We start from the raw sequence: 26,553 nt of genomic DNA on the forward strand, positions 1-26,553 counted from the left end.
AGGGATGGTCTTTCTAGTTTGTGTTTGTTCTAGCACAGTGGGGTCCTCCTGGCCCATGACTAGACCTCTAGGCACTACAATAACACAAACAAAACAACAAGAACAACAAAATAACTGCATGCACTCACGCCAAAGTGCTCAAGATTTCCTCAGCTTTGAAGACAAGCCACAGAAATGAAACAGATTCAGTGCATTTAAGACTTCTGAAACTGGAAAATTTTGAATACATGTTATCTGCAGGTGGAAAAAATGGCTGTTTTTCATCAGTAAGCTCTTTCTCTCTCAGTGTAATCCTCACTTGGAATTTCCAGTCTTTCCAATGTTTCTCTCCTTTGAGAGACTGCAAGATTCATTTCCCCCCATTACTAATTGAGAAACATTTATTCAACTTTCCCTTGGAAGGATTTTATATCTATTATACACATGCATACAGTCAGTGGGATTTCCTTCTCATACACCAGCATAATTCCCTTGCCTTCAATGGACTTATACTTGATTTACAACCTTATAAATGAAGTGAAACAGACCCTTAAAAGTTACAGCTCAGGGGCCTGTTTGTCTTCAAACATACAGTTATAAATATGGAGTAACTCTACTGAAGTCAATGGAATTACACCAGTATAACACTGGTGTAAGGGGAGAATCAGGCCCAATATATTTACAATCAAATTTTAAGTACAGCAATTCACAGTTCTTTTCCCCCATCCTTCTGAAAAAAACAATTAATAAAACAGCAAAATCTGTTGAAGTGGTCCACTCCAGGGACTGACAATTATACTAACTGAGAGGAGTCTTCCAATTAAGGCAAAATAGATTTGTGCTCAGTACATTGGAGTATAGTTTAGCATGGTGTCTTATTATAAGAGGTTGCCTAATAAGGGTGATTTAATATACTGTTCACTCTGTATATGGCAAATCTTAAACATGCACAAACAAAAACAGTATGTCACCTAACCTTGCAATATTTACAAAAAACAATCAAACTAAACAGTGCCTCCTGCCCCCAAGTCTGACAAGTGATAGCTAAGTTAAAGAACGCACAATTATAGCTAACTTGCCGCCCAGCACCATTGACTCCCACCATAAATTAATGTTCAGGGTAACAGAGAAACAAGTTAATTCCAATTATATCTTCTTTGACACTGTTATTCAAATGGATAACCATTTTCCAACTGCACCAACAGTTCTCACACATGTATACAGATTTTTTTTTAATTCTAATATGGCTTTTTTGTACAAGTCTGCCATCCAATGATTTATATGGTAAATATTAATATAACTAACTAAAGCTTTTTGAAACCCATCTCCCTAATGCTGGAGAAACAATGGCTACTAACAGCATCCATGACTGCAACAGCAAACAAAGAGTAACTATTAATGGAAAGAGGTTAGATCAGAGGGAGGTCTCCAGTGGGGTTCCACATGGATCTGTTCTGGGTTTGGTGTTGTTTAACATCTTTATTAATGATCTGGATGTAAGTATAAGAGCATACTGATCAAGCCTGCAGATGCCACAAAGTTGTGGGGAGGGTTGCCAACACTTTGGAGGACAGAGATAAAATTCAGAGAGAGTCCGGACTATAGACAACAAAATTAAATTCAACAAAGACAAATGTAAGGTGCTATACTTAAGGAAGAAAAGCCAATTGCATAAATACAGCATGGGGGATAACTGGCTTGGCAGCAGCACAGCTGAGAAGGATCTGGGAGTTGTGGTGGATCACAACCTCAACATGAGTCAGCAATGTGATGGTGTTGCAAAAAAGTGAAAGAAACAGAGGTATAGCATGGAAGTCCCTGGAGGTGATAGTTCTGCTTGACTTGATACTGGTTAGGCCTCAGCTGGAGTACTGTGTCCAATATTGGCACCAATGTACAGATAGGATGTACAAGAAACTGGGAAAGATCCAAAGGCAAGTGACAAAGATGATCAAAGAGATGGAATGCAAGCTATATGAGCAAAGGCTGAATGAACTGGGTCTGTTTAGTTTGGAAAAGAGGAGATTAAGGGGAGATATGATAGCTGTCTTCAGATACTTGAAAGGTTGCCATAAAAGAGGATAGAGAAAAGTTGTTCTCTTTTGCCGTAAAGGGCAGGTCAAGGGGCAATGGATTCAAACTACAGCCTAGGAGATTTAAATTAAATCTCAGGAAAAACTTCCTAACTGTAAAACAATAGGACAATGGAACAGACTGCCTCGGGAGACTGCGGAGGCTCCTTCACTGGATGTTTTCAAAAGGAGGCTGGATAGCATCTTGACAGGTAGTTAGACTAGATGACCCTTGCTGTCCCTTTTACCCCTATGATTCTAACCCCTTTGACACTATACTCCTGTGAGCCCCCTCTCCCCACATGTTTGGAAGAGTTGAATGCTCTTGGAGGAGGTGTTTGGGTCTTTTGTTTGTATACCTCTAACCTGATATAACGCTATCCTCTGGAGCCAAAAAATCTTACCGCCTTATAGGTGAAACCGCATTATAGGTGAAACTGCATTATATCAAACTTGCTTTGATCCACTGGAGCATGCAGCCACGCCCCCCCAGAGCACTGCTTTACAGCGTTATATCTGAATTCGTGATATATCGGGTCACATTATATCGGGGTAGAGGTGTAGTTATAAAAACACGAAATTAAAGGGTGCTCCTGCCAAATGACTACACATGAAAACTTTAGCCATATCATTGCCTTGCCTAATTAAAATAGTTACTTTCCTTTACTTATGGAATTTGAGTACTGTTTGACCTGTGACTTTGATACTTTAAGAAAGTAAGTTTTCCGTGCTCCACTCATATTCAACCACCTCCATATCCATGTACTTTTAGGTAAAAACTATGCCTCCTTTTATTTAGTCCTAAGTTTTAACCAGTTTTTTTTTTGTCTTTCTAGGTCTCTGTTTCTGCTCTGAATCACTGAGCATTGGCTTTCAACGCTGCTGTGCTTCATGCAGTGTTCCAATCAGATTTAAAAATAAGAAACTGGATGCTATACAATATGCTTGATTTAGGTCTCTGTTTCTTCAGTACTTCTGAGAAAACCCACAGAAGGGGAAAAAAGTACCTTGAAATTCCAAGAACTTTCATGTGTATAAAAATCTCAGGGGCTAAATTTGACAGATATAACTCCATGAAGTCAAAAGAATTACAGCAGAAGAGAAACTGTCCCATAGTGTCTGTGTTCTATTATGACCTTTACGTTTGCCAAGCCAGAGCCTAGCAAAATACAAAATATTACAACTGTGCAGTAACTATAACTAAAAGCAGTAGGTGAAAGCTTTCTTACTAAGTGCATTTTAGTAGGAAATAAAGTTCCCAGTATGGAATATGAACTAGCGCTTTTAGCAATACAATCTTTTAAAAAACTCAGTCCTCTGTGGTAATTGTGAAGAAAAACAACTCAAGTTAATTATTAGACCTTAGGCTTTAGGGATACAGAAAAAGCAAGGACCTAGGAAATAACGTGATACATTTTAATTATATAGCTATTTGTGAGCTAAAATAAACAAGCAGATGAAAGGCATAAGAACAACAATTTGACACATCATTTTTAAAAGACAGGAGTTTATTGGCATAAAGAAAATTAAGCATAAAAACTATTATATCTATCTAGACATAACAAGGATGGAGAACGTCAATAATACCCTGATGAAAGAAACTCACACTATTAAAGATTAGATGCTGGAGGAAAAACACCCTTTATGGAAATTTTGATCTTTGCCACTGAAGAATTCCTAAGAGCAAGGAAAGGGATCAGTTTCATAGTCTTTATTGATCGAGGTAGCCCAATAGGATTATTTACATGAATAGAGCTGCAGGATTGGCCCAATATAAAACAAAGGGCTCCAATTCTATTAATAATATGGCATATAAAAATAATTCCTCTGTTACTCAAAAATTATGGGTCAAATTCTGCCATCCTTACTCATGCCAGACAGCAGTTGACGAGACTTGTTGAATAAGGTACTGTTCAATACTAGTATCAGAATCTACCACTCAGTGACTAGTTAATGCAGTTTTAGTAGAGAAGCTCATTTGCGACTAGGTCATGCAATCCTTATTCACACTGGTGAGCACTTACTCACACAAGTAACACTCAAAAGATCTCAAAGAAAAAGAGTTTTGTGAATTTGACCTCTGTTCAAAAAGTAGGGTTACTTGTGTAAGTAAGTGTGCAACAATGTAAGAGTTGCACAAACTAGCCCTTATAAAATAATTCTCAGTTTATGGGATATAAACCTAATTCGAGACCTTTGATCACAACAAGATAAACAATCAGAAGCTCCTAGAGTTGGGGGGATGTAGTGGGGTGAGGGCAGAGCTATGCCATGCCTTACTGTGCACTGGCCAGGAGGTATGACCTGGCACTGGGCAAACAGTTGTCCAAGGATGAAGCAGGTTTGGGTCTGGTCTGCTCTCCTGGAGGCATCAGGACTGAATCTACATTCATTTACACCAGCTTCACACTGGTGTAACTTTATTGTCTTCAGTGAAGTTAATCCCGACTCACAGTAGAGTAAGTGTGAAGTAAGTGGAAAAAGTAAGGAGAATCTGGCCCACTGTGTCTGAGTCAAGCTCCCACTAAAATGCTGTATCAAATCCTCCTTATATCAAGGCTGTGGCTCATGGGAGCTGGGGTACTTAATTCCCCTAGACACTTTTGAAAATCCCACTCAACCTTGAATTATTTTTCATCCCTTTGACCCTTTTAGCTACAGTCACCCTGGTTCCCATGGGTCTGCATACTGCAGGATCAGGGCCTAATATATAAAACCACCCCAGGTGTCATGTTTTCTGTTCTTTCTGCTGATTCTAAAGCAGTAATTAATAATCATGCTATTTGCACAGGTGCACTAATATCTTTGATTATGTTGGTGCATAAACAAAACAGTTTGGGAGTAAAACACTGAAGTATCTATGTTGAAGATGTCAAACAAAAGCAGCCTCATTAATCTGAGCTCTCTTCAAAAAAGAGTGATTGCCTGAAAATGGCAACATCAGAAAGAAAATATTTACAAAGTTTTACAGACAATGGAGGATATAACTGGGACAACGTTTTAAAACAAATTTAGGCTCCATGCAAGGCATGTGTATTAACTTTTCTCCCAAATGTGAGTAAGCTTATATATGTGTGTATATGTACATACTTGGGTTCCAGATCAGAGCCTCAAGAATAATATTCTGTTAATACTTCAGTGATGTAATTCATTAAGGCAGAGAATGACTAGAAAGGGAAATAAACAGAGGTAATTATCTTTCATGTGGAGAAAATAAATTATTTTTGTAGCCCTTGCTTACCATTTCAAGATTTTCCTGTCTGTTGTGGCAGCTGAAAGTGCTCCCCACAAAGAGTCATGCACACATATACATATTTCAGTGGTATCTCACATCAAGTCTTAGGTTCCAAAGCTATAGATGTCAGATTTCTTTATAGAACTTAAATTCCCTAATTTTTGTTAACTTTTAAAATGAGAGGCTATTGGCTCATTCAGCAAAGTAGTACTTAAGGTGGATTTAGCTGCCAGAAACATCATTAAAGATCTGACTTACAATTTTGGCTCTGGGATTTGGGATACACAGGATACTTGTTAGCCTGCTGAATAATTTGTTACAACTATCAATAGACATGTAAAATGTAAGGAGTTCAATATTCATACAGAATCCCAACCATGGAATCCATTTTCTCCAGGTATTATTCAGCATCTAAAAAACTTTCTATGTACAACATAAATGGAGGAAAATATGAATGGTTTTTCCTCCCTCCTTTGACACACAACTCAAGATTCTGAATAACGGAATGCTTTTTTCAATTATCTTTTATCGTGTTTCAATTATCTTGTTTATGCCTCTTTGGCTGGTCAAATTATCTCTGCTAGGCTCTGAGATGATGAACTGTGGGCTTGTTACATGCAGCTCAAACAGGAGAAACATCTAATGGGATCAGTTTAAAGTTCATATGCTTCTGCAGCCCAGGATCCAATACTGTCAAACTCAACATACAGAAAACCTGCACTTAACAATGATGTTCACTTGACTCTGCCTTGTCTACATGATTAAATTCAGAAGCGGTGAAAGATGAGAAAACTTTCTGCCTTTAGGAGGAAAACATGTGCAGTGCTCTTGGCCAGGATTCCTGATCATATTCTCCTCACTTGTCATTGTACAATTAGCAATAACAATCCTAAAGCCTAAGCAGTACAAAGGCTCTTTGGGTTATATGTTTGGACCAAACTACTAGTCTCAACTCTCAGGAAGAATTCATTTAAAATTCCCACAAAGTCCTGTTGCTTAGGATACATCAGAAATATATTGGTTTGTGAAGCCTCATTGCTAATCCATAGTTTAAGCAGATTTTAGTGTCCTGTCTTAGTGAGATAGAAGTCTGCTGTTATGACTAATTCTCCAGCTATTCCAGTGCTGAGTGTATTTTCTACTAATCTTAGTTATCCCTTATGCAAAAACCAGAGTTTGAGTGGGGATTGAACATTACCAGAATGGGGAGATTCACCAAAGCAGCCCTTCCCTGGTGGCCTTATCAGTTTCCCAAAGACTGAAGTTTTAATTTTTCTTTAAATATACAATATATTTAAAAAAATCAACTTTCTGGTAGAGGCATGTGTTCACAAACATTCTGGTGAAAAACAGGGACATTTTTATAAAGATTTTTTTTTGTTACCACCTCTAATTTCCATCCCAGATGGTTGTGAAAACTACAGTTGGTCAAAACTGAATATCTGTTTCACAGTAGAGTTTCGGTATTTTAGAATGTGTATTCATTCTGAATAGTAACACAACCAAATATTTTAATTTCCCATAAAGTATATGCACTACTACTACTACTACTACTGACATAACATAATATGGCATAATACAATAATTGAAATGGTTTATTTTATTTTTAAAATCATTAAGGAATTGCAACTTAAGGCAGACTGAAAGACCTGTCTTATTCGCTAGTTCAAAGGGTATCCAGTTTGTATTGTAACAAAAAACTGTTTGACACGGTCAAAAATACAATAATAATGGTATAAAATGGAAATAGCCAATAAAATAAAATTCAATCAAAATTTCAGAATTTCCCAAGTCAAAACTTTCTGAAAATTTTTTCTTTAGAAAATATTTTTCTGCAAAATTTTTTGTTGAAATTAATACATTTAAAAAAATCCATTTGAAATAAAATGGAATTTTTTCATCACCAGCTCTAACGAAGAGATCACTCTGAGCCAGAACTGGAAACATACCAGCATGCAAAGTGAAGCAACACTCTTAAGGACAGAATGACTGCCATTTCCTCTCTACCAACCCAGGAGGCCACAAACACGACATCTGTGGACCCACTGTGCTGGGAGGGAAAGGCTGCACAGCAGGACTCAGCACCACTGCATCTGTGTGGTAGGAGGCCCACAGGCTTTATGCGCACTTGCCTTTTTGTTGAAGTTTCCCACTGGACTACCATTTGAGCTGCCCCACTGGTACTAGCAATATCGGGAACATTAATGTACACCACCAGTGGCCTGTGTTTTAAATAATTGGCATCTGTAACTGGTTTGAATAGAGTTAAATGACACAATGGTTAAAATGCTTATGACTTGTCGACACTGCCACTCCAATTGTCAATACAGTGGTGGAGCTGCAACGGTGGTAATGCAGTGCCAGAAGTACCAGAGTAGATGAGATGTCCACTTGCTGCTATGACTCACAGGCTGAAGGCTTACACAGTCATTCCTGACTAAGCCCTGGGAAAGGGTTCCTTTCTCCCCAACTCCATTTTGACCTTCTGTGCAAAGCCAATTTACTGAGCTTTGTATGTGGATGGAAGAGTGACTAATGCTGAAGCCTAAGAGCAGCAATTTAAATGTCATCACAATCAGCTATTTCACTGCTCATCATTTTTGCAAGCCGTGAAAAGAGCTGAGTAGAATACCGACACTTTCTCTGTGCCTCCAGTCTGACCCCTGGAGTGGACATGTGTGGAACAAAAATGTGGCAGTTGATATTTCTGTAGCTTTCAATATTTAAAAAAAATGTGAGTAACATTCTTCTTGGGCGGCTGACACATGATTCTGACAAGTATACAATTTTCAGATGTAGGCAGCTAAATCTCACATTTGGATGCTGAAATAAGCTGTTAGGTGTCCCCATACATATTTTAATTGTCTAAATGCCAACCCCATGCAGAACTGGGTATCCCAGTTTAGGCTCTAATCTTGTTTCCACTGAAGTCAATGCAAAACTTCTACTGACTTCAGTAGCATAAGATTGGGCTGTTAAATTTGAATATTGGGCTCTAGGGTCCCAAGTGTCAAACCTGGGTATCCAAAATGAGGCTCCTAAATCCTTCAAACAGAAGTTATGGATTTGAAAGATGTTAAGAGCTCGATGTGGAAATTATTCACTTAAATTTAATGGCCTGTGTTGAGGACAGACAAGATGATCATAATAGCCCCATGTGGCCTTAAAATATTTGAATCTGTGGGCAAGTCTACACAACAGCACTACATTGGCACGTATGCACCAACGGAAGAGCACTCTCCCATCAGCATAATTACTCCACCTCGGCGAGAAGTGGAAGCTATGTTGGCAGGAAAGCATCTCCCACTGGTGTAGCACTAGTATGGACAGCATGAAACTTACATCACTTGGAGGACTTTTCCTTATCCCTGAGCAACGTACGTAATATCAACTTAGGTTGTAGTGTGGATCTGCCCCACGTTTAGGAATCTAACAAAGAGAGGCCTGATTTTCAAAATGCTGAGTCCCTGCAGCTCCCAGTGAAGTAAGAACTGGAGTCAAGGGAGGCTGCAGTTAGTCAGCACTTCTGAAAATCAGAAGCACAAACATTTTGTGCTTTAGTTGAGGCACACAAGTTTGATAACTTTGGTCTAAGTCTCATAGTTCATGTTGATGCCATTGTGGATGTTATAGGCAGAAGGATAACATAGTGAGAATAGTTATAGTGTTTACAATATATATGAAAGAGACATAAGAGACCTATTGCTATAGCACAATGAAGAACTTAAAGAAAATGCAAACTTAGCTACTCATATGCCTGGATGATAGAAGTCATTACTTTGTGCTGAAACGTTAGCTATTTTTTAAACTGGTAGTGGAAATGAAAATGTAGTTTGAACGATGGTTCTTTTCTGTCAATGACTTCAGAGCTTTTGGCTTTCTCCTGAGAGATCTGAGCACCCATAACTCTACACTAAGGTCAAGGAAAGTTGCAGGTGCTCAGCCACTCTCTGCATCACATTCATTGTTAACTGCTTTATGGCAGTCACTACTTTAACTGCCTTTTGCATTGCCAATACGTGATAGCATTGTCAGTGGACCATGTACAGATTTACTATGAAGATGTTATTGACAGTGTTACAGAGAGTGCTGCATTCCTAAATGCTGACTCAGGATCAATTAAATATCAAGACAGAAAATCCACAAAGAATAACGTGAAAAATGACAAAAGAGCCTGCAGAGAATAGGAAACTTGATATTTTTCATTGTCATGCATAATAGGGGAGAAAAAGAGAGAGAGAGAGAGAGAAAAAAGGGTGAAGGTGTAGGGGAAAGGAAACATTTTCTTTACACAGCTGTGCTACAAATAATATGAGAAAGCATGGCAAACATCCAAGTTATTACATGACAGGCAACGTGATATGTAAATGAAATATTAAAATAAATATAAAAAGAATCTTTTAATGCTAAGAGGGTGATCCAGGTGAAATAAATATGGAGACATTATTATAGGGATTGTTCTATATTTTCCATAAGATTTAGGATAAATACACTGATATTTTCTGTTAATTCCAATTTGTTGTATGAGCAAAAGTCCTTCACTTAGACCCGGACCCAGAAAAACTTTTGCCCATCTCTGCTACTGTACCTTCAACAATCTATTGCCTCTCTGTACAGTGCCTACCAATGAGGTCCTGATCCATGACTATGGCTCCTTGGCACGGTGGCAATAGAAATAAATAATCATCAGCCCCAACCCCCTTCTGCACTCACTACTAGCTTCTCCCCATCCAATCTCTCAAAAGCATGTGCTTAACTATAAGCATGTGAGCAGTCTTGTCTTCAATGGAAGTACTCATGTGCTTAAATTTAAGCATGTGCTTTCCTATGTCATGGCCATGAATTACCATTGACGTCAATGGTACTACTCAAGTGAATTTGACCCTCTGTGCATAGATCAAAGTACAGTACATGTTAAAAATCATAGCTACGGAAAACACACGTTTGGGGTTTGTAGCATTAAAACAGAATACTTTATGCTATGAACAACAGAAAATGCTCACCTCATTTATTTATTGTTGAGAAATTTTACTTTATGCCTTAGAGCACTTACATAATTAGACAGACTAAAAACTTGCTTGGTTTGTTTCTTCTTATTATTAAGACATTATTTTAATCCCAAAGTAGTTGTTATAAATTCCATTAACCAGATGATATGAATTATTCAGCTAGTGGCATATTTAGACTGTAGTCTCAATAAGAGGCCCATGTTGTTCAGAATTCTGTAGTCCTATAAAATTTCGCCTCATTTGCAAAATATTGATTAGATGGTTATTAAATAACTGCAATTGTATTTTGCTAAAATTTGCTAAATATTAATTACTTTATTATTAGTAAAAATAATCCCTCCAGATATTTCAAACTTGTAAATTCTCTATGAAATATCTCCACCATTGGCATGCTAGCCCCTCACAAAATAAGTGAAGAATACTTAAAATGTCAGTTAAAGAATACTGAACAAAAATCAATCAGAAAATATTTGAGATTAGTTTTTATTTCCACATGTTAAATAGGTTAAAAGGCAGGCTGCTTCTACACATTCAGGGTCACAAACAAAATACAGCCTCCATTTAATTTCAACATAGCCTAGCCTTCTCCTTTTCTCAGGAATGTACAACAACAACAAAGGTCACAATATAAAACCTCAAATAAAGCCTGAAACTCTGTCCAGGGCAGATACTTATTTCATTACTTATGTGACAGAGACCAGAAATACTTTCTATTCTGTTCTTTTTCTTCCAACGCACCATGGTACATGAACACCTCTGAGCTCTGCGGTAACCAGTACAGAATGAGCCAAAGACCCTTGAAGTCAATGGAAAGACTTCATGTGACTTCAAGGTGCTTTAAATCAGGCCCATACATGACTTGTCAGACCAAGTAGTATTAGTGAATTACAATCAAGTGACTTCAAAGAGCTTGTTGGGCATTAGAGTCACAATGAAGACCCAGTCCAGTTAGGCCTTTGAACATTAAAACAAAACCTTGAATTCAGCCCACCCACCAAAAGGCTGCTGAAGCACAGAATGAAGTAGATTGCACAGAGTCCCCATCCTATCAATCATACTACTGTATTCTGTACCCATAGCAATTAACAGATCACTCTAAAAAATGTCAGTGAGAGAAGGATTGTAATCTTCTACTCCATCCTTCGATTGCATCCCCCATCTTTCTACCACTGACTCTTCCACAACCTCACATGCCCCATTCCCTTTCTGAGCTCACTGCTGACTTGTTCCTCATCCAGCCTCCTCAAAGTTGCATCTCAAACCTCTCTGCAACCCTTCCCTACTATATGTACTTCATTTTAAACATTTTTTTTTGTTTTACAGGTTTACATTGGAAAAATATTATTGAGTTAAACAGTTCCAAGTATTAGATAGCATTCTTTGCCAACCATATCACATTTAAGGATCTCCTTCTTTCTTTAGGACCTTGAAAAACTCTGCTTCAGTCTACATCCCAGAGTATTTTTCCAGCTGAATTTCCTCTCACCCTCATCGCTGTATCTTTAGCTTATTTCTCCTACTGCGGTCTTCCACAATGCTCCAATCCATAGAATGTTTTACCAATCCCAGTGTACCTTGCTCTCACCTACTGCTCCTCTGATCCTTCCTAATGTCTCACAGACATTATGTAATTGACATGCCTTCTCCATTCCAAGATTATATTAAAGAAAACAGAGAAACAGAGCAAGACGTTATAAGGAAAAAAAATGAAACCGTAAGGAAAGCTATTAAAAAAACCCAGCAAAACATTTTCATGTAAATATGTTGAAGTATTTTCTCGTTGTCTGTTGAAATTTCAGAATCATTGACCAGCACACATAGCCAAAAAAAGACCACAATTTATTATGAAAAACACTCCAATTGTTTATTGATTTTTTAAAACTAACCTTTGACCACATGCAACCCTAATTCAACTTCTTTTCTGTGTTTTCAAGTACATCTTATGCTTTCTGTGGCTGTCCTTGAGGCCTTTATTATAGGTGTTATCCTTGAGTTGGAACTTTCTCTAGGTCTTCAAATCCAGGCTATGTCTAAGTCTTGCAGATAGTTTTTCTGTAACATCTCTAAGATATGGCCTTTCCTATCCATTCACGTGGCTAAAACTCTCATCATCTCATGTCATAATTATTGGAACATCTTTTTCTCTGGCCTTGACAAATGCAGTCTCACTCCACTCATATCCATTCAGATTGCTGCTGCAAAATTCATTTTCCTAGCCTGTCACTTTGAAGAGAGAGGTGACAATGTCAAAGGCCTTCACAACCTATCCCCACCATCTGAAACATCTCATTCAGTAGTGCAGTGGTTCCCAAACTTTAACAACCTGTGAATTCCTTTCACTAAAATGTCAAGTTTCACAAACCCCACTCTTAAAAAGGAATATTTCCAGGATTTTCTCCTTTACCTGAGTATAAATTATAAAAGCAGTGATCTTGGCAATATAAAATTTGTTTTTATGACCTGCTTATTACACACTATTATTAATTATTATTTATCGTTGAAGTATTTTTATTACATTATGAAAAACGGCAACACTCTTCCAAGACCTTACTTTCACAGCTTGTATCACTCTGAATTAGACTAGGCTTCTACGTTTCATCAAGGAGTGTCGGATGTGAAACAGCAGGAAGGGATTTAAGAAGCCAACTCATAGAGTTCCTCCTACACAAGCACTCAGGTCTTGAGCAGTCCAGGCAAACAACGCACGTTACAACAAAGCTTAAACTTGTTCTTCATAACAATTTAAAAAAATACTAGCTGTCTATTTAATTTTAAAAACAGCAAAAAATATCCACCTCCCTTTCCATTTCTAATAAGTACTCTTGAAGTTTAAGTCTCCTCAGTGTGATAGAGATGCTTGCTTTGATCTTCTTAGCTCTTGGAAGTCCAGGGGCTCCAGGCTGCTGGCCTGTGTTGCCGGGGGTCCCTAGAGACAGCTCTGTCCGCCACTAGGGAATGTTTTCTCGAGAACCCCCTGTAACATTTCACGAACCCTAGTTTGGGAATCACTGAGTAGTGAAAGGTCAACTTCCTCCTCCAATCAGCCCGTGATGTCAGCCTCCACCAACCACTTGTTACATTTTCAGGTAAACACCTTTGTACTTTCTCCCATGCTGCCCCTCAAATGTGTGAAGAGTTACTCATAAACATCTGCAAAAACATTTAATTGTTTTATTTCAGATTCCTCTTTGAAACTCTCCTTTTCTCTGATGCCTACAAAAAACTTGACAGCAATTAGGCAGCTGTTATGCTGAAACCATTGACCATCATGCTGACCAAAACTGTCTCCTTGCTTCCCAGTACTCCCCTTTCAGTCTGTCTCTATCCAAATCTTATACTTAGATTGTAAACTCTTTGGGGCAGGGGCTGTCTTTTTGTTCTGTGTTTGTTCAGTGCCTAGCACAATGGGGTCTTCGTCCATGACTGTGGCTCCTAGGTTCTATAATACAAACTGTGTCATACCTCAGGAAAGAGACTGTCTTCATCTTTGTCTTGTAAAACAGTGCACACATTGCTGATGTTTAACAAACATGAACAAGAACAACCAATTATAAACCTGGAATGAACCAAGACACCAGTGGAGAGACTGATGCAGACTTTCCCCTAAAAGGATGAAAATAGTTTTTGTTTTGGTGACATTCCCTTGTGTTTATACTTTCTGTGGCATTGCCTACTTCTGTGTGTTTTTTATTATTGTTTAAAAAAAACCTAACATTCCGGGGGGTGGGAGGGGGAAGTCAGAGGGAACACTTTGATTCCCAGCCCCCTCCCCATCATCACCACCCTGAAGAGAGATACTGTTCTATGACAGAAGAAAACTGAAATACAAATCAAGTTTCAACATCTGGGTTTCACACGTGTGCAAGGAAACTGTACAGCTAAGTTCAATATCTTTGTAACCCTTGTTTTCACCACAAAAAAACTGTGGATGGAAAAGAGCTGAGAATTTTCAATCTTCCTCTTATGCAAAGCCAAACCTCAAAGGTCCCAATCCAAAGCTCACTGAAGCCAAAGGAAGTCTTTTCATTAACATCACTGAGCTCTGGATTATGCCCTAAAAAAAGAATACACCTTATTTTTTCTTTTCAGAACAATTGGAAGACAATAGCTCTAAATTAAAAATTCATTGCTTGATCTACGTTATAGATAACGCAAGGGTAAGTCCCATGGGATGTGAGATTTTAATGATAACTTTCTGTTTTAGCACTCACAGAATAAGAGGATTATATTGTTGCAGTAGTGAAAACGTATTCATAGTGTTGAGGAGATGCTTTTGTTCCATAATACTGATCCTCCAAAGAGATGAAGTTCCATAGAAGTTAAAGGGACTTTTGAGATGGCCTGGGGAATGCAACTGTGAATACTTTTGCAGGTTTGGTGCTCAAGTTGCCAACCAAAAGCTGAATTATTTGAGAAAGATTTACAATTTTTTAATATGTAATTTCACTTGTTTGTTTGTTCCTTGATATAGTATAACATAAAGAGTGTATCTTTTTAAAATTTAACCATGGCACAAGCACATTTGTTAATGAGCAATATTTGCTTTGCCAAGTTTGAAAGTAATTAATTAAGACTCAAAATGTTATAAATATTAAATAGTAAATAGCATACTATTCAAGAGATGTACATCATTTTCTTATAATTTAGGCACACACTCATGGAATATCACTTGTTTATTTCATTCAGTGCATGACCTTTCACTATTCTTAAACTATTTTAATGCTAACAAAGTTGAATGTAAAAAACGGTGACGTCAATGCTGAGATTTTGGACGCACAAGAGAAAAGACATTTAAAATTATTGCTTTTACAACAACTCAACCACACTATGCAAGGATATTAAGGAAGACGGCATATAACAAATAGAGTATATTACACAGAGTATGCACAAGAGAACCAAGTTTCTCTTGCTGAGAGAATCCTAACTTTGAACAGGCTGTCTTTTGTGCATCTAAAACCTCAAGCCAACTTTATTTAAAATGTTAAATGAACCAGCAGAGACAGACTACGGTGCAAAAAAGAATCAGTTATAACCAGAAGTTTTATTCATATGATATAGGCCATTTAATGCAGCAGCTAGTTATAACAGCACAAGGACTTTTTCACTCTGCTGTTGGGAAAAACAGTTTACCCCATGTTTTAACAGAAAAAGTACAGCTTCCCTTGCCTAGACCAAAAGAAAGGTTGAAGAGGGAAGTACCTAAAGGCTAACATAAAGACACAGGGGTAGATCGTCAGCTGCTGGAAATTGTTGTAGATCCGCTGACTTCAGTGAAATCACTGGATCTGCGACAATTTCCACCAGCGTAAGATATGCTTCATGCTTCCTGCAGTTCAAAAGACAATCATGGAAGCAAGTTAGGGAGCATTCAAACTCACCTCTTTGCTGGTTTATATTCCTCACCTGCCAGGTAATCAGATGTCTGCTGCCAATTACACTTGTCTAAATTCCCCCAAGGAAATCCAGCTATTTTATTATGCCTGACTCTTAAACTGCTGAAAGCAAATGCAGAGCTCAGGTAGGGTTTTTAACACTTCGCTTGTCAAGCATTCCCTGGGGTTCCAGCTCTCTTAAACAATATACAGCTACTCTATGTGAGGCAAAATTTGAAAAGACTGAGGTTTTATATCTTGCTAAAAAAGTGTGTGCTATTAAATTAAATCAAATATTTAATCTATGAGGATGGCTTTTTTTTTTTTTTTTGGAAGCTGATACTCCAGTATTCATGAGTGAGGAAATGAACTTTGACAAAGTTGATGGTTTGACAGATGGCAGTTTGCTTAAGAGCTCTTCCTACCAGATGTTTGCATGAATGTTCTATGAGACCTCTGTGTATTTTCGTTCTTTAATCATTTTATTAGCAAATACTTATCACCTGGTGCATACTTGCCCTATGGAAGTTCTGGATGATTGATGTAGAAAGTGAAAACATTTTCCATCTGACCTTCCCCTCCATCCCCACAATTGAGGATAGAAGTGGTGGGATTTAGAAAGTCTGCATTTTAAATACATTTTATATTTTGGTCCCATCTTGGAAAAATAAGAAAACAAAAGCAAATGATTAGGGCTCCTTTTGTTTTAAAACATTAATGTTATGAAATGAATGGTACAACTTACTGTTTAGGCATAACTCAAGCAATGAGTATTCCAAGGAGTCACTAGGACTACTCACAAGCTTAAATGTATATATATTAGCAAGTGTTTGCAGATTAGGATTGCAGATACTACTGTGATAGGTATCCTAGAAATGCATGTAATAATATAATAATAATAATAATAATAATAATAATAGAATTTATATTTACTGAGTTGAAAGTCTCTGGGTATAGATAAAAGGAGTAAAAAAATAGAGGCAATATCCTGGTAGAGATCCATTATAGATCATAAAATTAGGATGAGGACATGGATGGGGCATTTCTAGAACAAATAACAGAAATATCAAGAACACAAGACCTGGCAGTAATGGGGGACTTTAACTACCCAAACATCTGTTAGAAAAGCAATACAAAGTAATACAGCAAGACACAAAATGCCCAGAAAGTTCTTGAAATGTATTGGGGACAACTTTGTTTTTCAGAAAGTGGAGGAAGTAACTAGAGGGACAGACATTCTGACCAACAGTCAGTCTGCTTCAATACAATTCAATATCTGGTAAGATATTGGAACAAATTATTAAACACTCAATTTGTAAGCACATAGAGGATATCAGGGTTACAAGCAAAAGCCAGAGTGGATTTGTCAAAAATAATTCATATCAAACCAACCTAGTTTCCTTCTTTGATAGGTTTACTTACCCAAATGATAGGTGAGGAGAAGCAGTAGATTTTAGTAAGACTTTTGATACAGTCCCACATGACATTCTCATCAGCAAACTAGGGAACTGTGGTCTAGATGGATTTACTATAAGGTGGGTGCACAACTGGTTGAAGGACTTTCCTCAAAGAGAAGTTATCAATGGTTCACTGTCAAACTGGGAAGGTATAACTCATGCCCTACCATCCCCGGGTCCTGGGACTAGTACTATTCAATATTTTCAGTAAGTACTTGGATAATGGAGTGGAGGGTATCCTTTTAAAATTTGCAGCTGACACCAATATTGACAAAATTACAAGTACTTTGGAAGACAGAAATAGAATTCAAAACAACCTTGACAAATTGGAGAATTGGTCTGACATCAACAAGATGAAATTCAGTAATGATAAATGCAAAGTACTATACTGAGGAAAGAAAAATCAAATGCACAACTACAAATGGGGAATAATCGTCTCAGTACTACTGAAATGGATCTGGGGGTTATAGTGGATCACAAATTGAATGAGTCAGCAATGTGATGCAGGGGCAAAAAATGCTAATATTTTGAGATATATTAAATGGAGTGTCATATGTAAGACACGGGAGGTATTTGCCCTGCTCTGCTTGGTAGTGGTGAGGTTTCAGCCGGAGGATTCTGGGAGCCGCACTTTAGGAAAGATATGGACAAATTGGAGAGAGTCTGAAGGAGAGCAACAAAAATGATAAAAGGTTTTGAAAACCTGACCTATGAGGGAAGGTAACAAAACTGGGCATGTTTAGTCTTGAGAAAAGAAGACTGAGGAGGGTCTTAACGGTTTTCCAATATGCTAAGGGCTGTTATGAAGAAGACAAGGATCTATTATTCTTTGTGTCCACTGAAGGTAGGACAAGAAGTAATAGGCTTAATCTGCATCAAGGTAGATTTAAGTCAGATGTTAGAAAAATCTAAATATAAGGGGAGTTAAGCTCTGGAATAGGCTTCCAAGGAAGGTTGTGGAGTCTCCATCACCGAAGGATTTTAAGAACAGGTTTACCAACACCTGTCAGGGATGGGGTGGGGTGGGTTTACTTAGGCCTGCCTCAGTGCAGATGGCTAGACTTGATGACTTCTTGAGATCCCTTCCAGAATTACATTTCCATGATTATGGTTTTAACTAAGTTTAACAATTTGTACTTTTAATATAAATGGGAATGGACTACTCAAAAGCTTTTAGTTCTGACAATATCTGAAAGCAAGGTAAATGAGATAGAGGGAGATGAAAATTATTTATTAAAGTAATGTTTGTGTTACTCAGTGATTTGTAATATGCACAGCATAAGAAATGCCATACTGGGTCAGACCAATGGTCCATTTAACCCAGTATCCTGTCTTCTGACAGTGGCCAATGCCAGGTGCTTCAGAGGGAATGAACAGAACAGATAATCATCAAGTGATCCATCCCCTGTCACCCATTTCCAGCTTCTGGCAAACAGAGGCTAGGGAAATTTCAGAGCATGATTTTGCATTCCTGCTCATCCTGGCTAATAGCCATTGATGAACTTATCCTCCATGAACTTATCTAGTTATTTTTTGAATCCTATTATAGTCTTTGGCTTTCACAATATTCTCTGGCAAAGAGTTCCTCAGGTTGACCGTGTATGGTGTGCAGAAATATTCCTTTTGTTTTTTTTAAGCATGCTGCGCATTAAATTCATTTGGTGATCCCTAGTTCATGTGTTATGAGAAGGAGTAAGTAACACTTCCTTATTTACTTTTTCCATACCAGTCATGTTTTTATACACCTCTATCATATCGCCCCCTTACTCATCTCTTTTCTAAGCTGAAAAGTCCCATTTTATTAATCTCACCTCATACGGAAAATGTTCCATACCCCTAATTATTTTTGGTGCCTTTTTCCTGTACCTTTTCCAATATATCTTTTTTTGAGATGGGGTGACACACAATATTCAATATATGAGCGTACCATCGATTTATATATTGGCATTCTGATATTTTCTTATTATTTTTCCCTTTCTAACAATTCCCAAAATTCTGTTGGCTTTTTTGACTGCCGCTGCACAATGAATGGATGTTTTCAGAGAACTATCTACAATGACTCCAAGATCTCTTTCTTGAGTGGTAACAACTAATTTAGACACCATCATTTTATATGCATAGCTGGGATTATGTTTTCCAATGTGCATTGCTTTGCAATTATCAACATTGAATTTCATCTGTCATTTTGTTGCCCAGTTACCCAGTTTTGTGAGAACCCTTTGTAACTCTTTGCAGTCTGCTTTGGACTTAACTATCTTGAGCAGCATAGTAGAATCCCAATCATTTGAAGAGATTTGCTTGTAAGGACCATTATCAGTGGGGCTCCCAGTGTGTAGAGCCTAAAGTCTTCAGTGGAATCTTTTGCACTGGCAAGGGTCAGCTGTGCAAAGCTCACTGCGGGATCAGGGCCTAAGACACCTATAGGTCTTGGTGGGTGACACAGAATTGAATTTGCAGAACTGCCTAAGGAACTTAGACTTGTAAGTCCCATTGTCAAAAGTGTCTTGGGAACTTAGAAGGTTAAGGCTCATTGAAAGTCAATGGGAGTTAGGGTCCTAAATCATTTACATGCCTTTTAGAATTTTACGTACAATCTGCGTGTGTAGATCCCTTTCCAGGATTAGGGCCTTACTTGGCAGGCCTTCTTGCCAATCCTCTCCTTGACCACTATTGACTATGGACTAGGAATGTAGTTTATCAGTTAAAATATATATATATTTCTTTTTAAATGATGAGATAATAAAAGAGGAAGTAATATAAACCAGTACTTTCTGAGAGGGGTAACAAATGTACCACCAAATATTTTATTTTAAAATAAAACACCTACTGAATTCTTTCACTAATAATTACTTGCAATAAAATAAATGATTTATACTTGAATATTAGTCTGGAAAGTCTGCACATATTAGATTATAAAATGGTATCTCAGCTTTGGCAGGCCACATGATAAAGCCAGTTGGGGGAGCTTTTAATATAGGTAGCCATAAACAACATTTTACTACATCCATGGTGATTTCTGTAAAGGCACTTACAATGTTTCAGTTTTAAGGCCCAGCTGATCTCAAACACAGGCCTGCAGAGCTGCTAGGCAGTCGACATCACCATGCTGCCAATCCAGGGCAGCTGTACGCAGTTTGCACTCCACTACCACTGACCTGCAGTGGATACAGACCATGGGAAGTGCTGCCTCAAGGGGCCTGACAGGCAGTATCTTTATGGCTCCTGATTGGCTCACTGCCCTATATAATCCCAAGGGGAGTTCCAGAAAGTGTTCAGGCAACAGTGTGAATCTCCTGTAGCTGCTATGACCATTCCTGTTCTTGAACTGCTGGCTTTGACCTCAGCTTGATGTGGACTTCACATCCTGATGCAGACCTTGCAACCTGACTCAGACTCTGACGCTGGGCATCGACCCTTGCCTGCAACCTGACTAGAAACATCGCTACTACTCCCAGTCACAGGTTTGGGTCTGACAACCCTTGTCAGGATTCTGACAGTTTGCCTGGGCGACCCTAACTTGTGGTGAAGGCCAAGGTTGGGGAACCATGGAGGCAGAGGGCCACTCTCTGCCCAGCATGCCTCAGAGGATATTGGAGATGCCTGAACAGACTGACCACTCTGAGAAGGAATTCCCCATGCTTTGAGCCCAAGTATCTCAGCTTGCAACAGAGAACCAAGCTCTGTACAGGTAATTCACCCAGTTCCACAATAAACACATGGCACTGCAGGCCCAAAAGACACAGCATGCTACTGATAACCAGATGCCATGAGAGTGGTGTCATAACATTTCTTCCCAGATCTGGACCTTAGCGTCCAAAATATGGGTGTTAGCATGAAAACCTCCAAGCTTAGTTACCAGCTTGGACCTGGTACCGCTGCCACCAGCTAAGAATTATACAGTGCCTAGCTCACTGTGGTCTCCCCAAAACCTTCCCTGGGGGACCCCCAGACTCAGATGCCTTGAGTCTTACAACAAAGGGAAATAACCTCCTCCCCTTGTTTCCTTGTTACTTCCTCCCAGGCTCCCCTCCCTGGACGACCCTAGGAGATTCCCTGCTTCCAGTCCTGGAAACACAAGTACCGAGAGATCTAATCTCTCCCCCTCACCCAGAGGGTATGCAAAGTCAGGCTTAGTAAATCTAACACAAAGAGATTTTCCCCTTGACTTCTTCCTCCCACCAATTCCCTGGTGAGCTGCAGACTCAATTCCCTGGAGTCCCCACTAAAGAAAAACTCCAAGAGGTCTTAAAAAGAAAGCTTTATATAAAAAGATAGAAAAAAGGACATTAAAAATAGGCTCTGTAATAAGATGACAATATACAGGGTCAATTGCTTAAAGGAAAAAAATGAATAAACAGCTTTATCCAAAAAGAATACAATTTAACACATTCCAGCAACTACACACATGTAAATACAAAAGAAAACAATATAAACCTATTGTCTTACTATCCTTGTACTTACAACTTGGAAACAGAAGATTAGAAAGGCAGGAGACAGAAAAATCACTCTCAGAGCCGAGAGGGCACAGACACAAGACAAAGAACAAAGAACTCACACCAAAAACTTCCCTCCACCCAGATTTGAAAAAGTCTTGTTTCCTGATTGGTCCTCTGGTCAGGTGTTTCAGGTTACTGGTGTTACCCCTTTATAGGTAAAAGAACATTAACCCTTAGCTATCTGTTTATGACAAGTGGGCAGTCGAGCTACAAGACAACAATGCTGCACACTGTGGCCCTGTACTCAAACCCAGTCCCTCTCCCAGAGCATTTTAATAGGCACTGCCAAAAATTCAGGGGCTTTATTAACCAATGTTGCCTGCTGTTTCTGCTCCACCCCAGGGTCCTACCTCACTGACCAAACAAAAGTTTAGGACTCATTATTAGCCTCCTGATAGAAGATGCAATGGAGTGGGCCTTGTCCCTACCCGAACAAGCGAGCCTGACTATTTGACTGGGATGCCTTGCTCCAGGTGTTTTTAGGCATTTTTGACAAATCCTTACCATCCCTGCTTGGCAGAGGCAACTGTACGCAAACTCCAGCAGGAGCAGGGACCAGCCTCCTTCTATGCTGCCTGCTTTCAGTGACTAGTCTCCAACACTAAGTGGAATGAAGTGGCCCAGTTCTACAAGTTCTGGTGGGGACTATATGAGGAGGAGATTAAAAATGACCTAGCTCAGATGGATGCCCTGACCAACTTAGATGCTTTCATCGACCTTGTCATATGAATCAACAGTACTCTCAGTGAGTGACATGAGGAAAGGAGGGGTCCACGTTGCTAACTGAACAGTGTTCCTCAGTACCTGTCTCCAGCCCAGAGGCTAAACCTGAGTAGCTGGATAGAACCCACCACCCTCTGACCCTGGAGGAAAAACAGCACCATTGACACCACAGGTTTTGTTTCTACTGTGGACGATCTGGCCATGCTTTTGCCTACTGCCCACCCTGAGTTCTAGCATGACACAGTTCAGGAAACAACCATGCCCAGGTCTGGTAGAGGGGCCTGGCCTAGATGAGCCCCTCAATAATGCCACACACCCCCACCCCATTCCTCACCAAGGAACCTTAAAGTCCAGATCTGTCTTTTGTTCTAGGGGAGCCTTACCAAATTCTGCTACAGTGGACACTGATGGATTCCGAAGCAGCAAACAACTTCATAGATGCTGATATAGCCCAAGCCCCAAGTATTCCAGTTCAACCAAAGACTGTCCACAACCTACTGTAAACTATAGATGGTTCACTCATGTCATCAGGGCCAGTGACACAGGAGATGGTACCATTCAAGACCATCAGGAAGTCCTTCAGTTTGAGAAAATCCACTCACTACACATCCCTATAATTGCTGGTATTTCATGGCTGTTGGCTCATAATCTGTATATCCTTTGACATGGGCACCAAGTTAGCTTTTGGTCCAAGTTCTAACAGCAAGTCTGCCTTTGAATACCATTGGATTAATCCCATAATCAAAATATACTCCCTTCAAGGGCCTTGGCTAGGGGTAAGCTGGGAGCACCACTGGAGTTGACTTCAGCACTGTCCCCAAGTACAGTAACTAGGGTGATGTCTTTGAATAAAAGAATGCTGACACCCTACTATGACACCAGAATTATAACTGCCTAGTTGAGCTGCAACCAGGGACCCAGGTGCCATTTGTCTATATCCACACAATATTGGAACGGAGCTGTTTGCCCTGTGCGCCATTTCCAGGAGAATCTGGCCATGGTTTTCATGAGGCCAGCTGCTTCTCCTACTGGAGCCCCAGTTCTGTTTGTTAAAAGGAAGATGGAACCCTGTGCCTACGCTTGGATTACTGAGTCCTCAATCAGGTTACCATCAGGAATCAATACCCCCCTTCTACTCATCCTGGAACTACTGGACTGCGTACAATTGGTTCAAGCTTTCATAGAACTCATCATAAGTGTGGGGCCTACAACCTGATTTGGATCTGACCCAGGGATGAGTGGAAGATGGCTGTACCTAGTTCAAAAAGCTAGTATAAATTCTTGGTAATGCCATTTGGTCTCACAAATGCCTGCAACATTCCAGTATTTTATGAACAAGGTCTTAGACCAGTATATTGTAGTCTACCTAGATGATATGCTCATCTTTTCTGAGGATCCCAAAAAATACACCCAGAACATCCACTTGGTCCTGCTTCACAAATTTCCACCAGGACAACTGCTTCAGCCTCGTACCCCAAGCAGAGTTTTCTTACAACAACGCTGACCATGTCTCTACCACACAGAGACCATTCTATGCAAACTATGTCTTTCACTGCCATCTCCACCTGGCTGTACCTGCCAACTCCATTAATCCCACAGTTGCTGACTGGGTCAGATCCAGGAGGGCCAAGAAGAACTCAAGGAACATCTGGACAAGGCCAAGGGAGACAAGCAGCACATTGACTGCTGGCGCCAGGAAGGTCTGCCATACACTAATTGGGCAAAAAGCGTCTCTCAGCCCAAAACCTCTGCACCAACCGGCCATGTTGTAAACTGGATTACCGATACCTCAGCCATATTCCATCAGTCAGGTAATCAACCCAGTGACCATGAAGCTTCAATTTCCCAGATCCCTCAAAATACACCTTGTGTTTCACGTATCCTTGGAAAAACCCTACACTGACAACCCCTTCACTCACTGGGTTCAAAAACCATCCCCTCCATTGTGAATCGAAGAACACAAAGAGTATGCAGTCATGAGAGGCTCGACTTGAAAAGTCAATTGCAGTTCTCTCTGGTACCTTGTAGATTGGGAAGGTTACAGCCCAGAAGAGGGATCCTGGGAGTCAAAATCACAAGTCCATGCCCCTGACATCATGGCAGCCTTCCATACGGCCCATCCAAACAAAACTAGGCTGGTGGAGGGTGTCATCACAGGGAGCTGGGTAAAGGTAAGGCCCAGTGGGTCTTGAAACCTGCCACCCCACAGCAGCTGTAACCAGTTTGCAATCCACAACCCACTGTGGACACAGACCATGGGAAGTCCCTCCTTAAGGGCTCTGATAGGCAGCGCTCTCATGGAAGTGTCCAAGCAACAGTGTGGATCTCCTATAGTTGTCATTATCATTCCTGCTGTTGAACTGGTAGCTTTGATGTCAGTTCAATTTGGACTTCTCCTGACCTGGATCGATGGACTTCGTCATGATAGTGACATAGTTTTACCATTTAAAAATTATCAAGTGTTTGATCACATCATTTACTATAAATACATTAAAACTCATTAAATGCACATTAGCTTATGTGAATTTTGTCTCTTACACGAATATTGTTTTAACTAGCATTATTATACTATTACCACATTTTCTGAAACTGACAGCAGCTGCAGTTAACATGTAGAATATATCTTTTTAAACTATTAAGAAAGCAAATTTTCACAAGCATTATGGTAATTAGGGTGAATAGCCAAACAATTATAGACCAAATATTGTGTTATCGCAATACTAAAACTTGCTAACTTAATGTTAAGTGTCTTTTTGTTTTAGTTGTTTAATCAAAAAGTAGCATACATTTTTAAGACCTCCTTTATAACTACATATAAGAGATTATTTTTTAAATTTCGTTTTAAATGAAATTGTAATTTTCCATCAGGGATAACTTAGAAAGGATCATTAGACTAAGCAATAAATTAATGCACTTGGTATAATGCAGCCTTTGGGATATAGGCTGGAATACAGTTGTGCTGGGAGCAGAATACCTTCCAGCCCTGAGTAGTGTAAAGAAAAATATTCACTTCTCACAAGACAGGCAATGTATCCACTGGGTGAAAAGTTCTATTCTCTCCTCTTCAGGTTCTTATACTATACTCATCACCATAGTATCTGAGTAACTAGTATCCCATGCATCTAAAACTTACGGTACATACAACTCAAAAACACAAGAAGAATGGTATTTGTAAAATAATGGCTTTTGAACCTTAACATCCATGCCAGAGGCGATATTCACATTTGGATACAGCCTTTCCTCAAGGTTCTCAACATGCTTTAGCAGGTTATGGTAGGTATTCCCCATCTCTAAAGTGAGGATGGTAAACTGAGGCACAGAGGTTAAGGAACAGATTTTTAAAAGGTATTTAGGCACCTAGTGGCATTTTCAAAAGCATCTAGGTGCCCTAATTTCTATGGGTTGAAGGCACCTAAATACCTCATAAAAATCAGGCCCTAAGTGATTTGCCCAAAGTCACAAAGTGAGCCTGTGGCAGGGCAAGAATTAGAACCCAGCACTCATGAAAATTAATCCCCTACATAACTGCTAGAAATACCAGATTCCCCCAGCCATTTCTCCTCATTTGATACTATACTGCACAGTTCAGTATAGCAATAACCCATGCCACTGTAATTTCTTTGGCCAAGGACATTTGGATGGGACAGGGTGGCTTGCCCAAGAGCAGGAGAGTTTGGGGCTAAGTCTGCCCTGATCACAAGAAGCCTCACCTGAGTGGAATCAGTGATTTCATATAAAAGGCAGCAGGTGACCAATTGAAGGAGAGTATGGGAACAGGAGCAGAGGGCTGAGCTCCAGGCAGAGAGGGCTGGGAACTGGCCCTTCAGGCAGAGCTTGTGATTTTGGACTTCATGTTGAATTATTTTGTGATTAATGACTTTGATTGTATTCACTATTAAACAAGCCCCAGAAAGGGGTGCTGTAAGGCACAAGAAATAGGGCTATCGCCTTTCTAACGGCTGGTAACCGGATCCCCACCCCCTTCCCCCGAGGACCCGCCCCCTGCCCTGCCTTTTCCCTTGAGGCCCCATCATGTTCTGCCTCTTCCCCTCAAGGCCCCTCCCCTGTCGCTTGCTCCTCTTCCCCCTCCCTCAGTCATTTGCTGGATTGTCTCCACATTCTCCCTTCTCCCTGCCCAGCTGGACTCCCTGTTCTCTGGGGCTGGTGTGGGAGCTGTTGCAGCCTGACAAAGAGCTCAGAAGGGGCTGAG

The 26,553-nt window shown here is 39.6% G+C and overlaps 1 protein-coding gene across 1 annotated transcript in view; it reads right to left on the reverse strand.

Annotated features, from left to right (window-relative positions):
* EDIL3 (EGF like repeats and discoidin domains 3) overlaps nucleotides 1-26,553 on the reverse strand; it is a 461,020-nt gene that overhangs the window by 109,272 nt on the left and 325,195 nt on the right. The window lies entirely within an intron of this gene.

This window comes from Gopherus flavomarginatus, chromosome 3, assembly GCF_025201925.1.
Source record: "Gopherus flavomarginatus isolate rGopFla2 chromosome 3, rGopFla2.mat.asm, whole genome shotgun sequence".
Lineage (NCBI taxonomy): Eukaryota > Metazoa > Chordata > Testudines > Testudinidae > Gopherus > Gopherus flavomarginatus.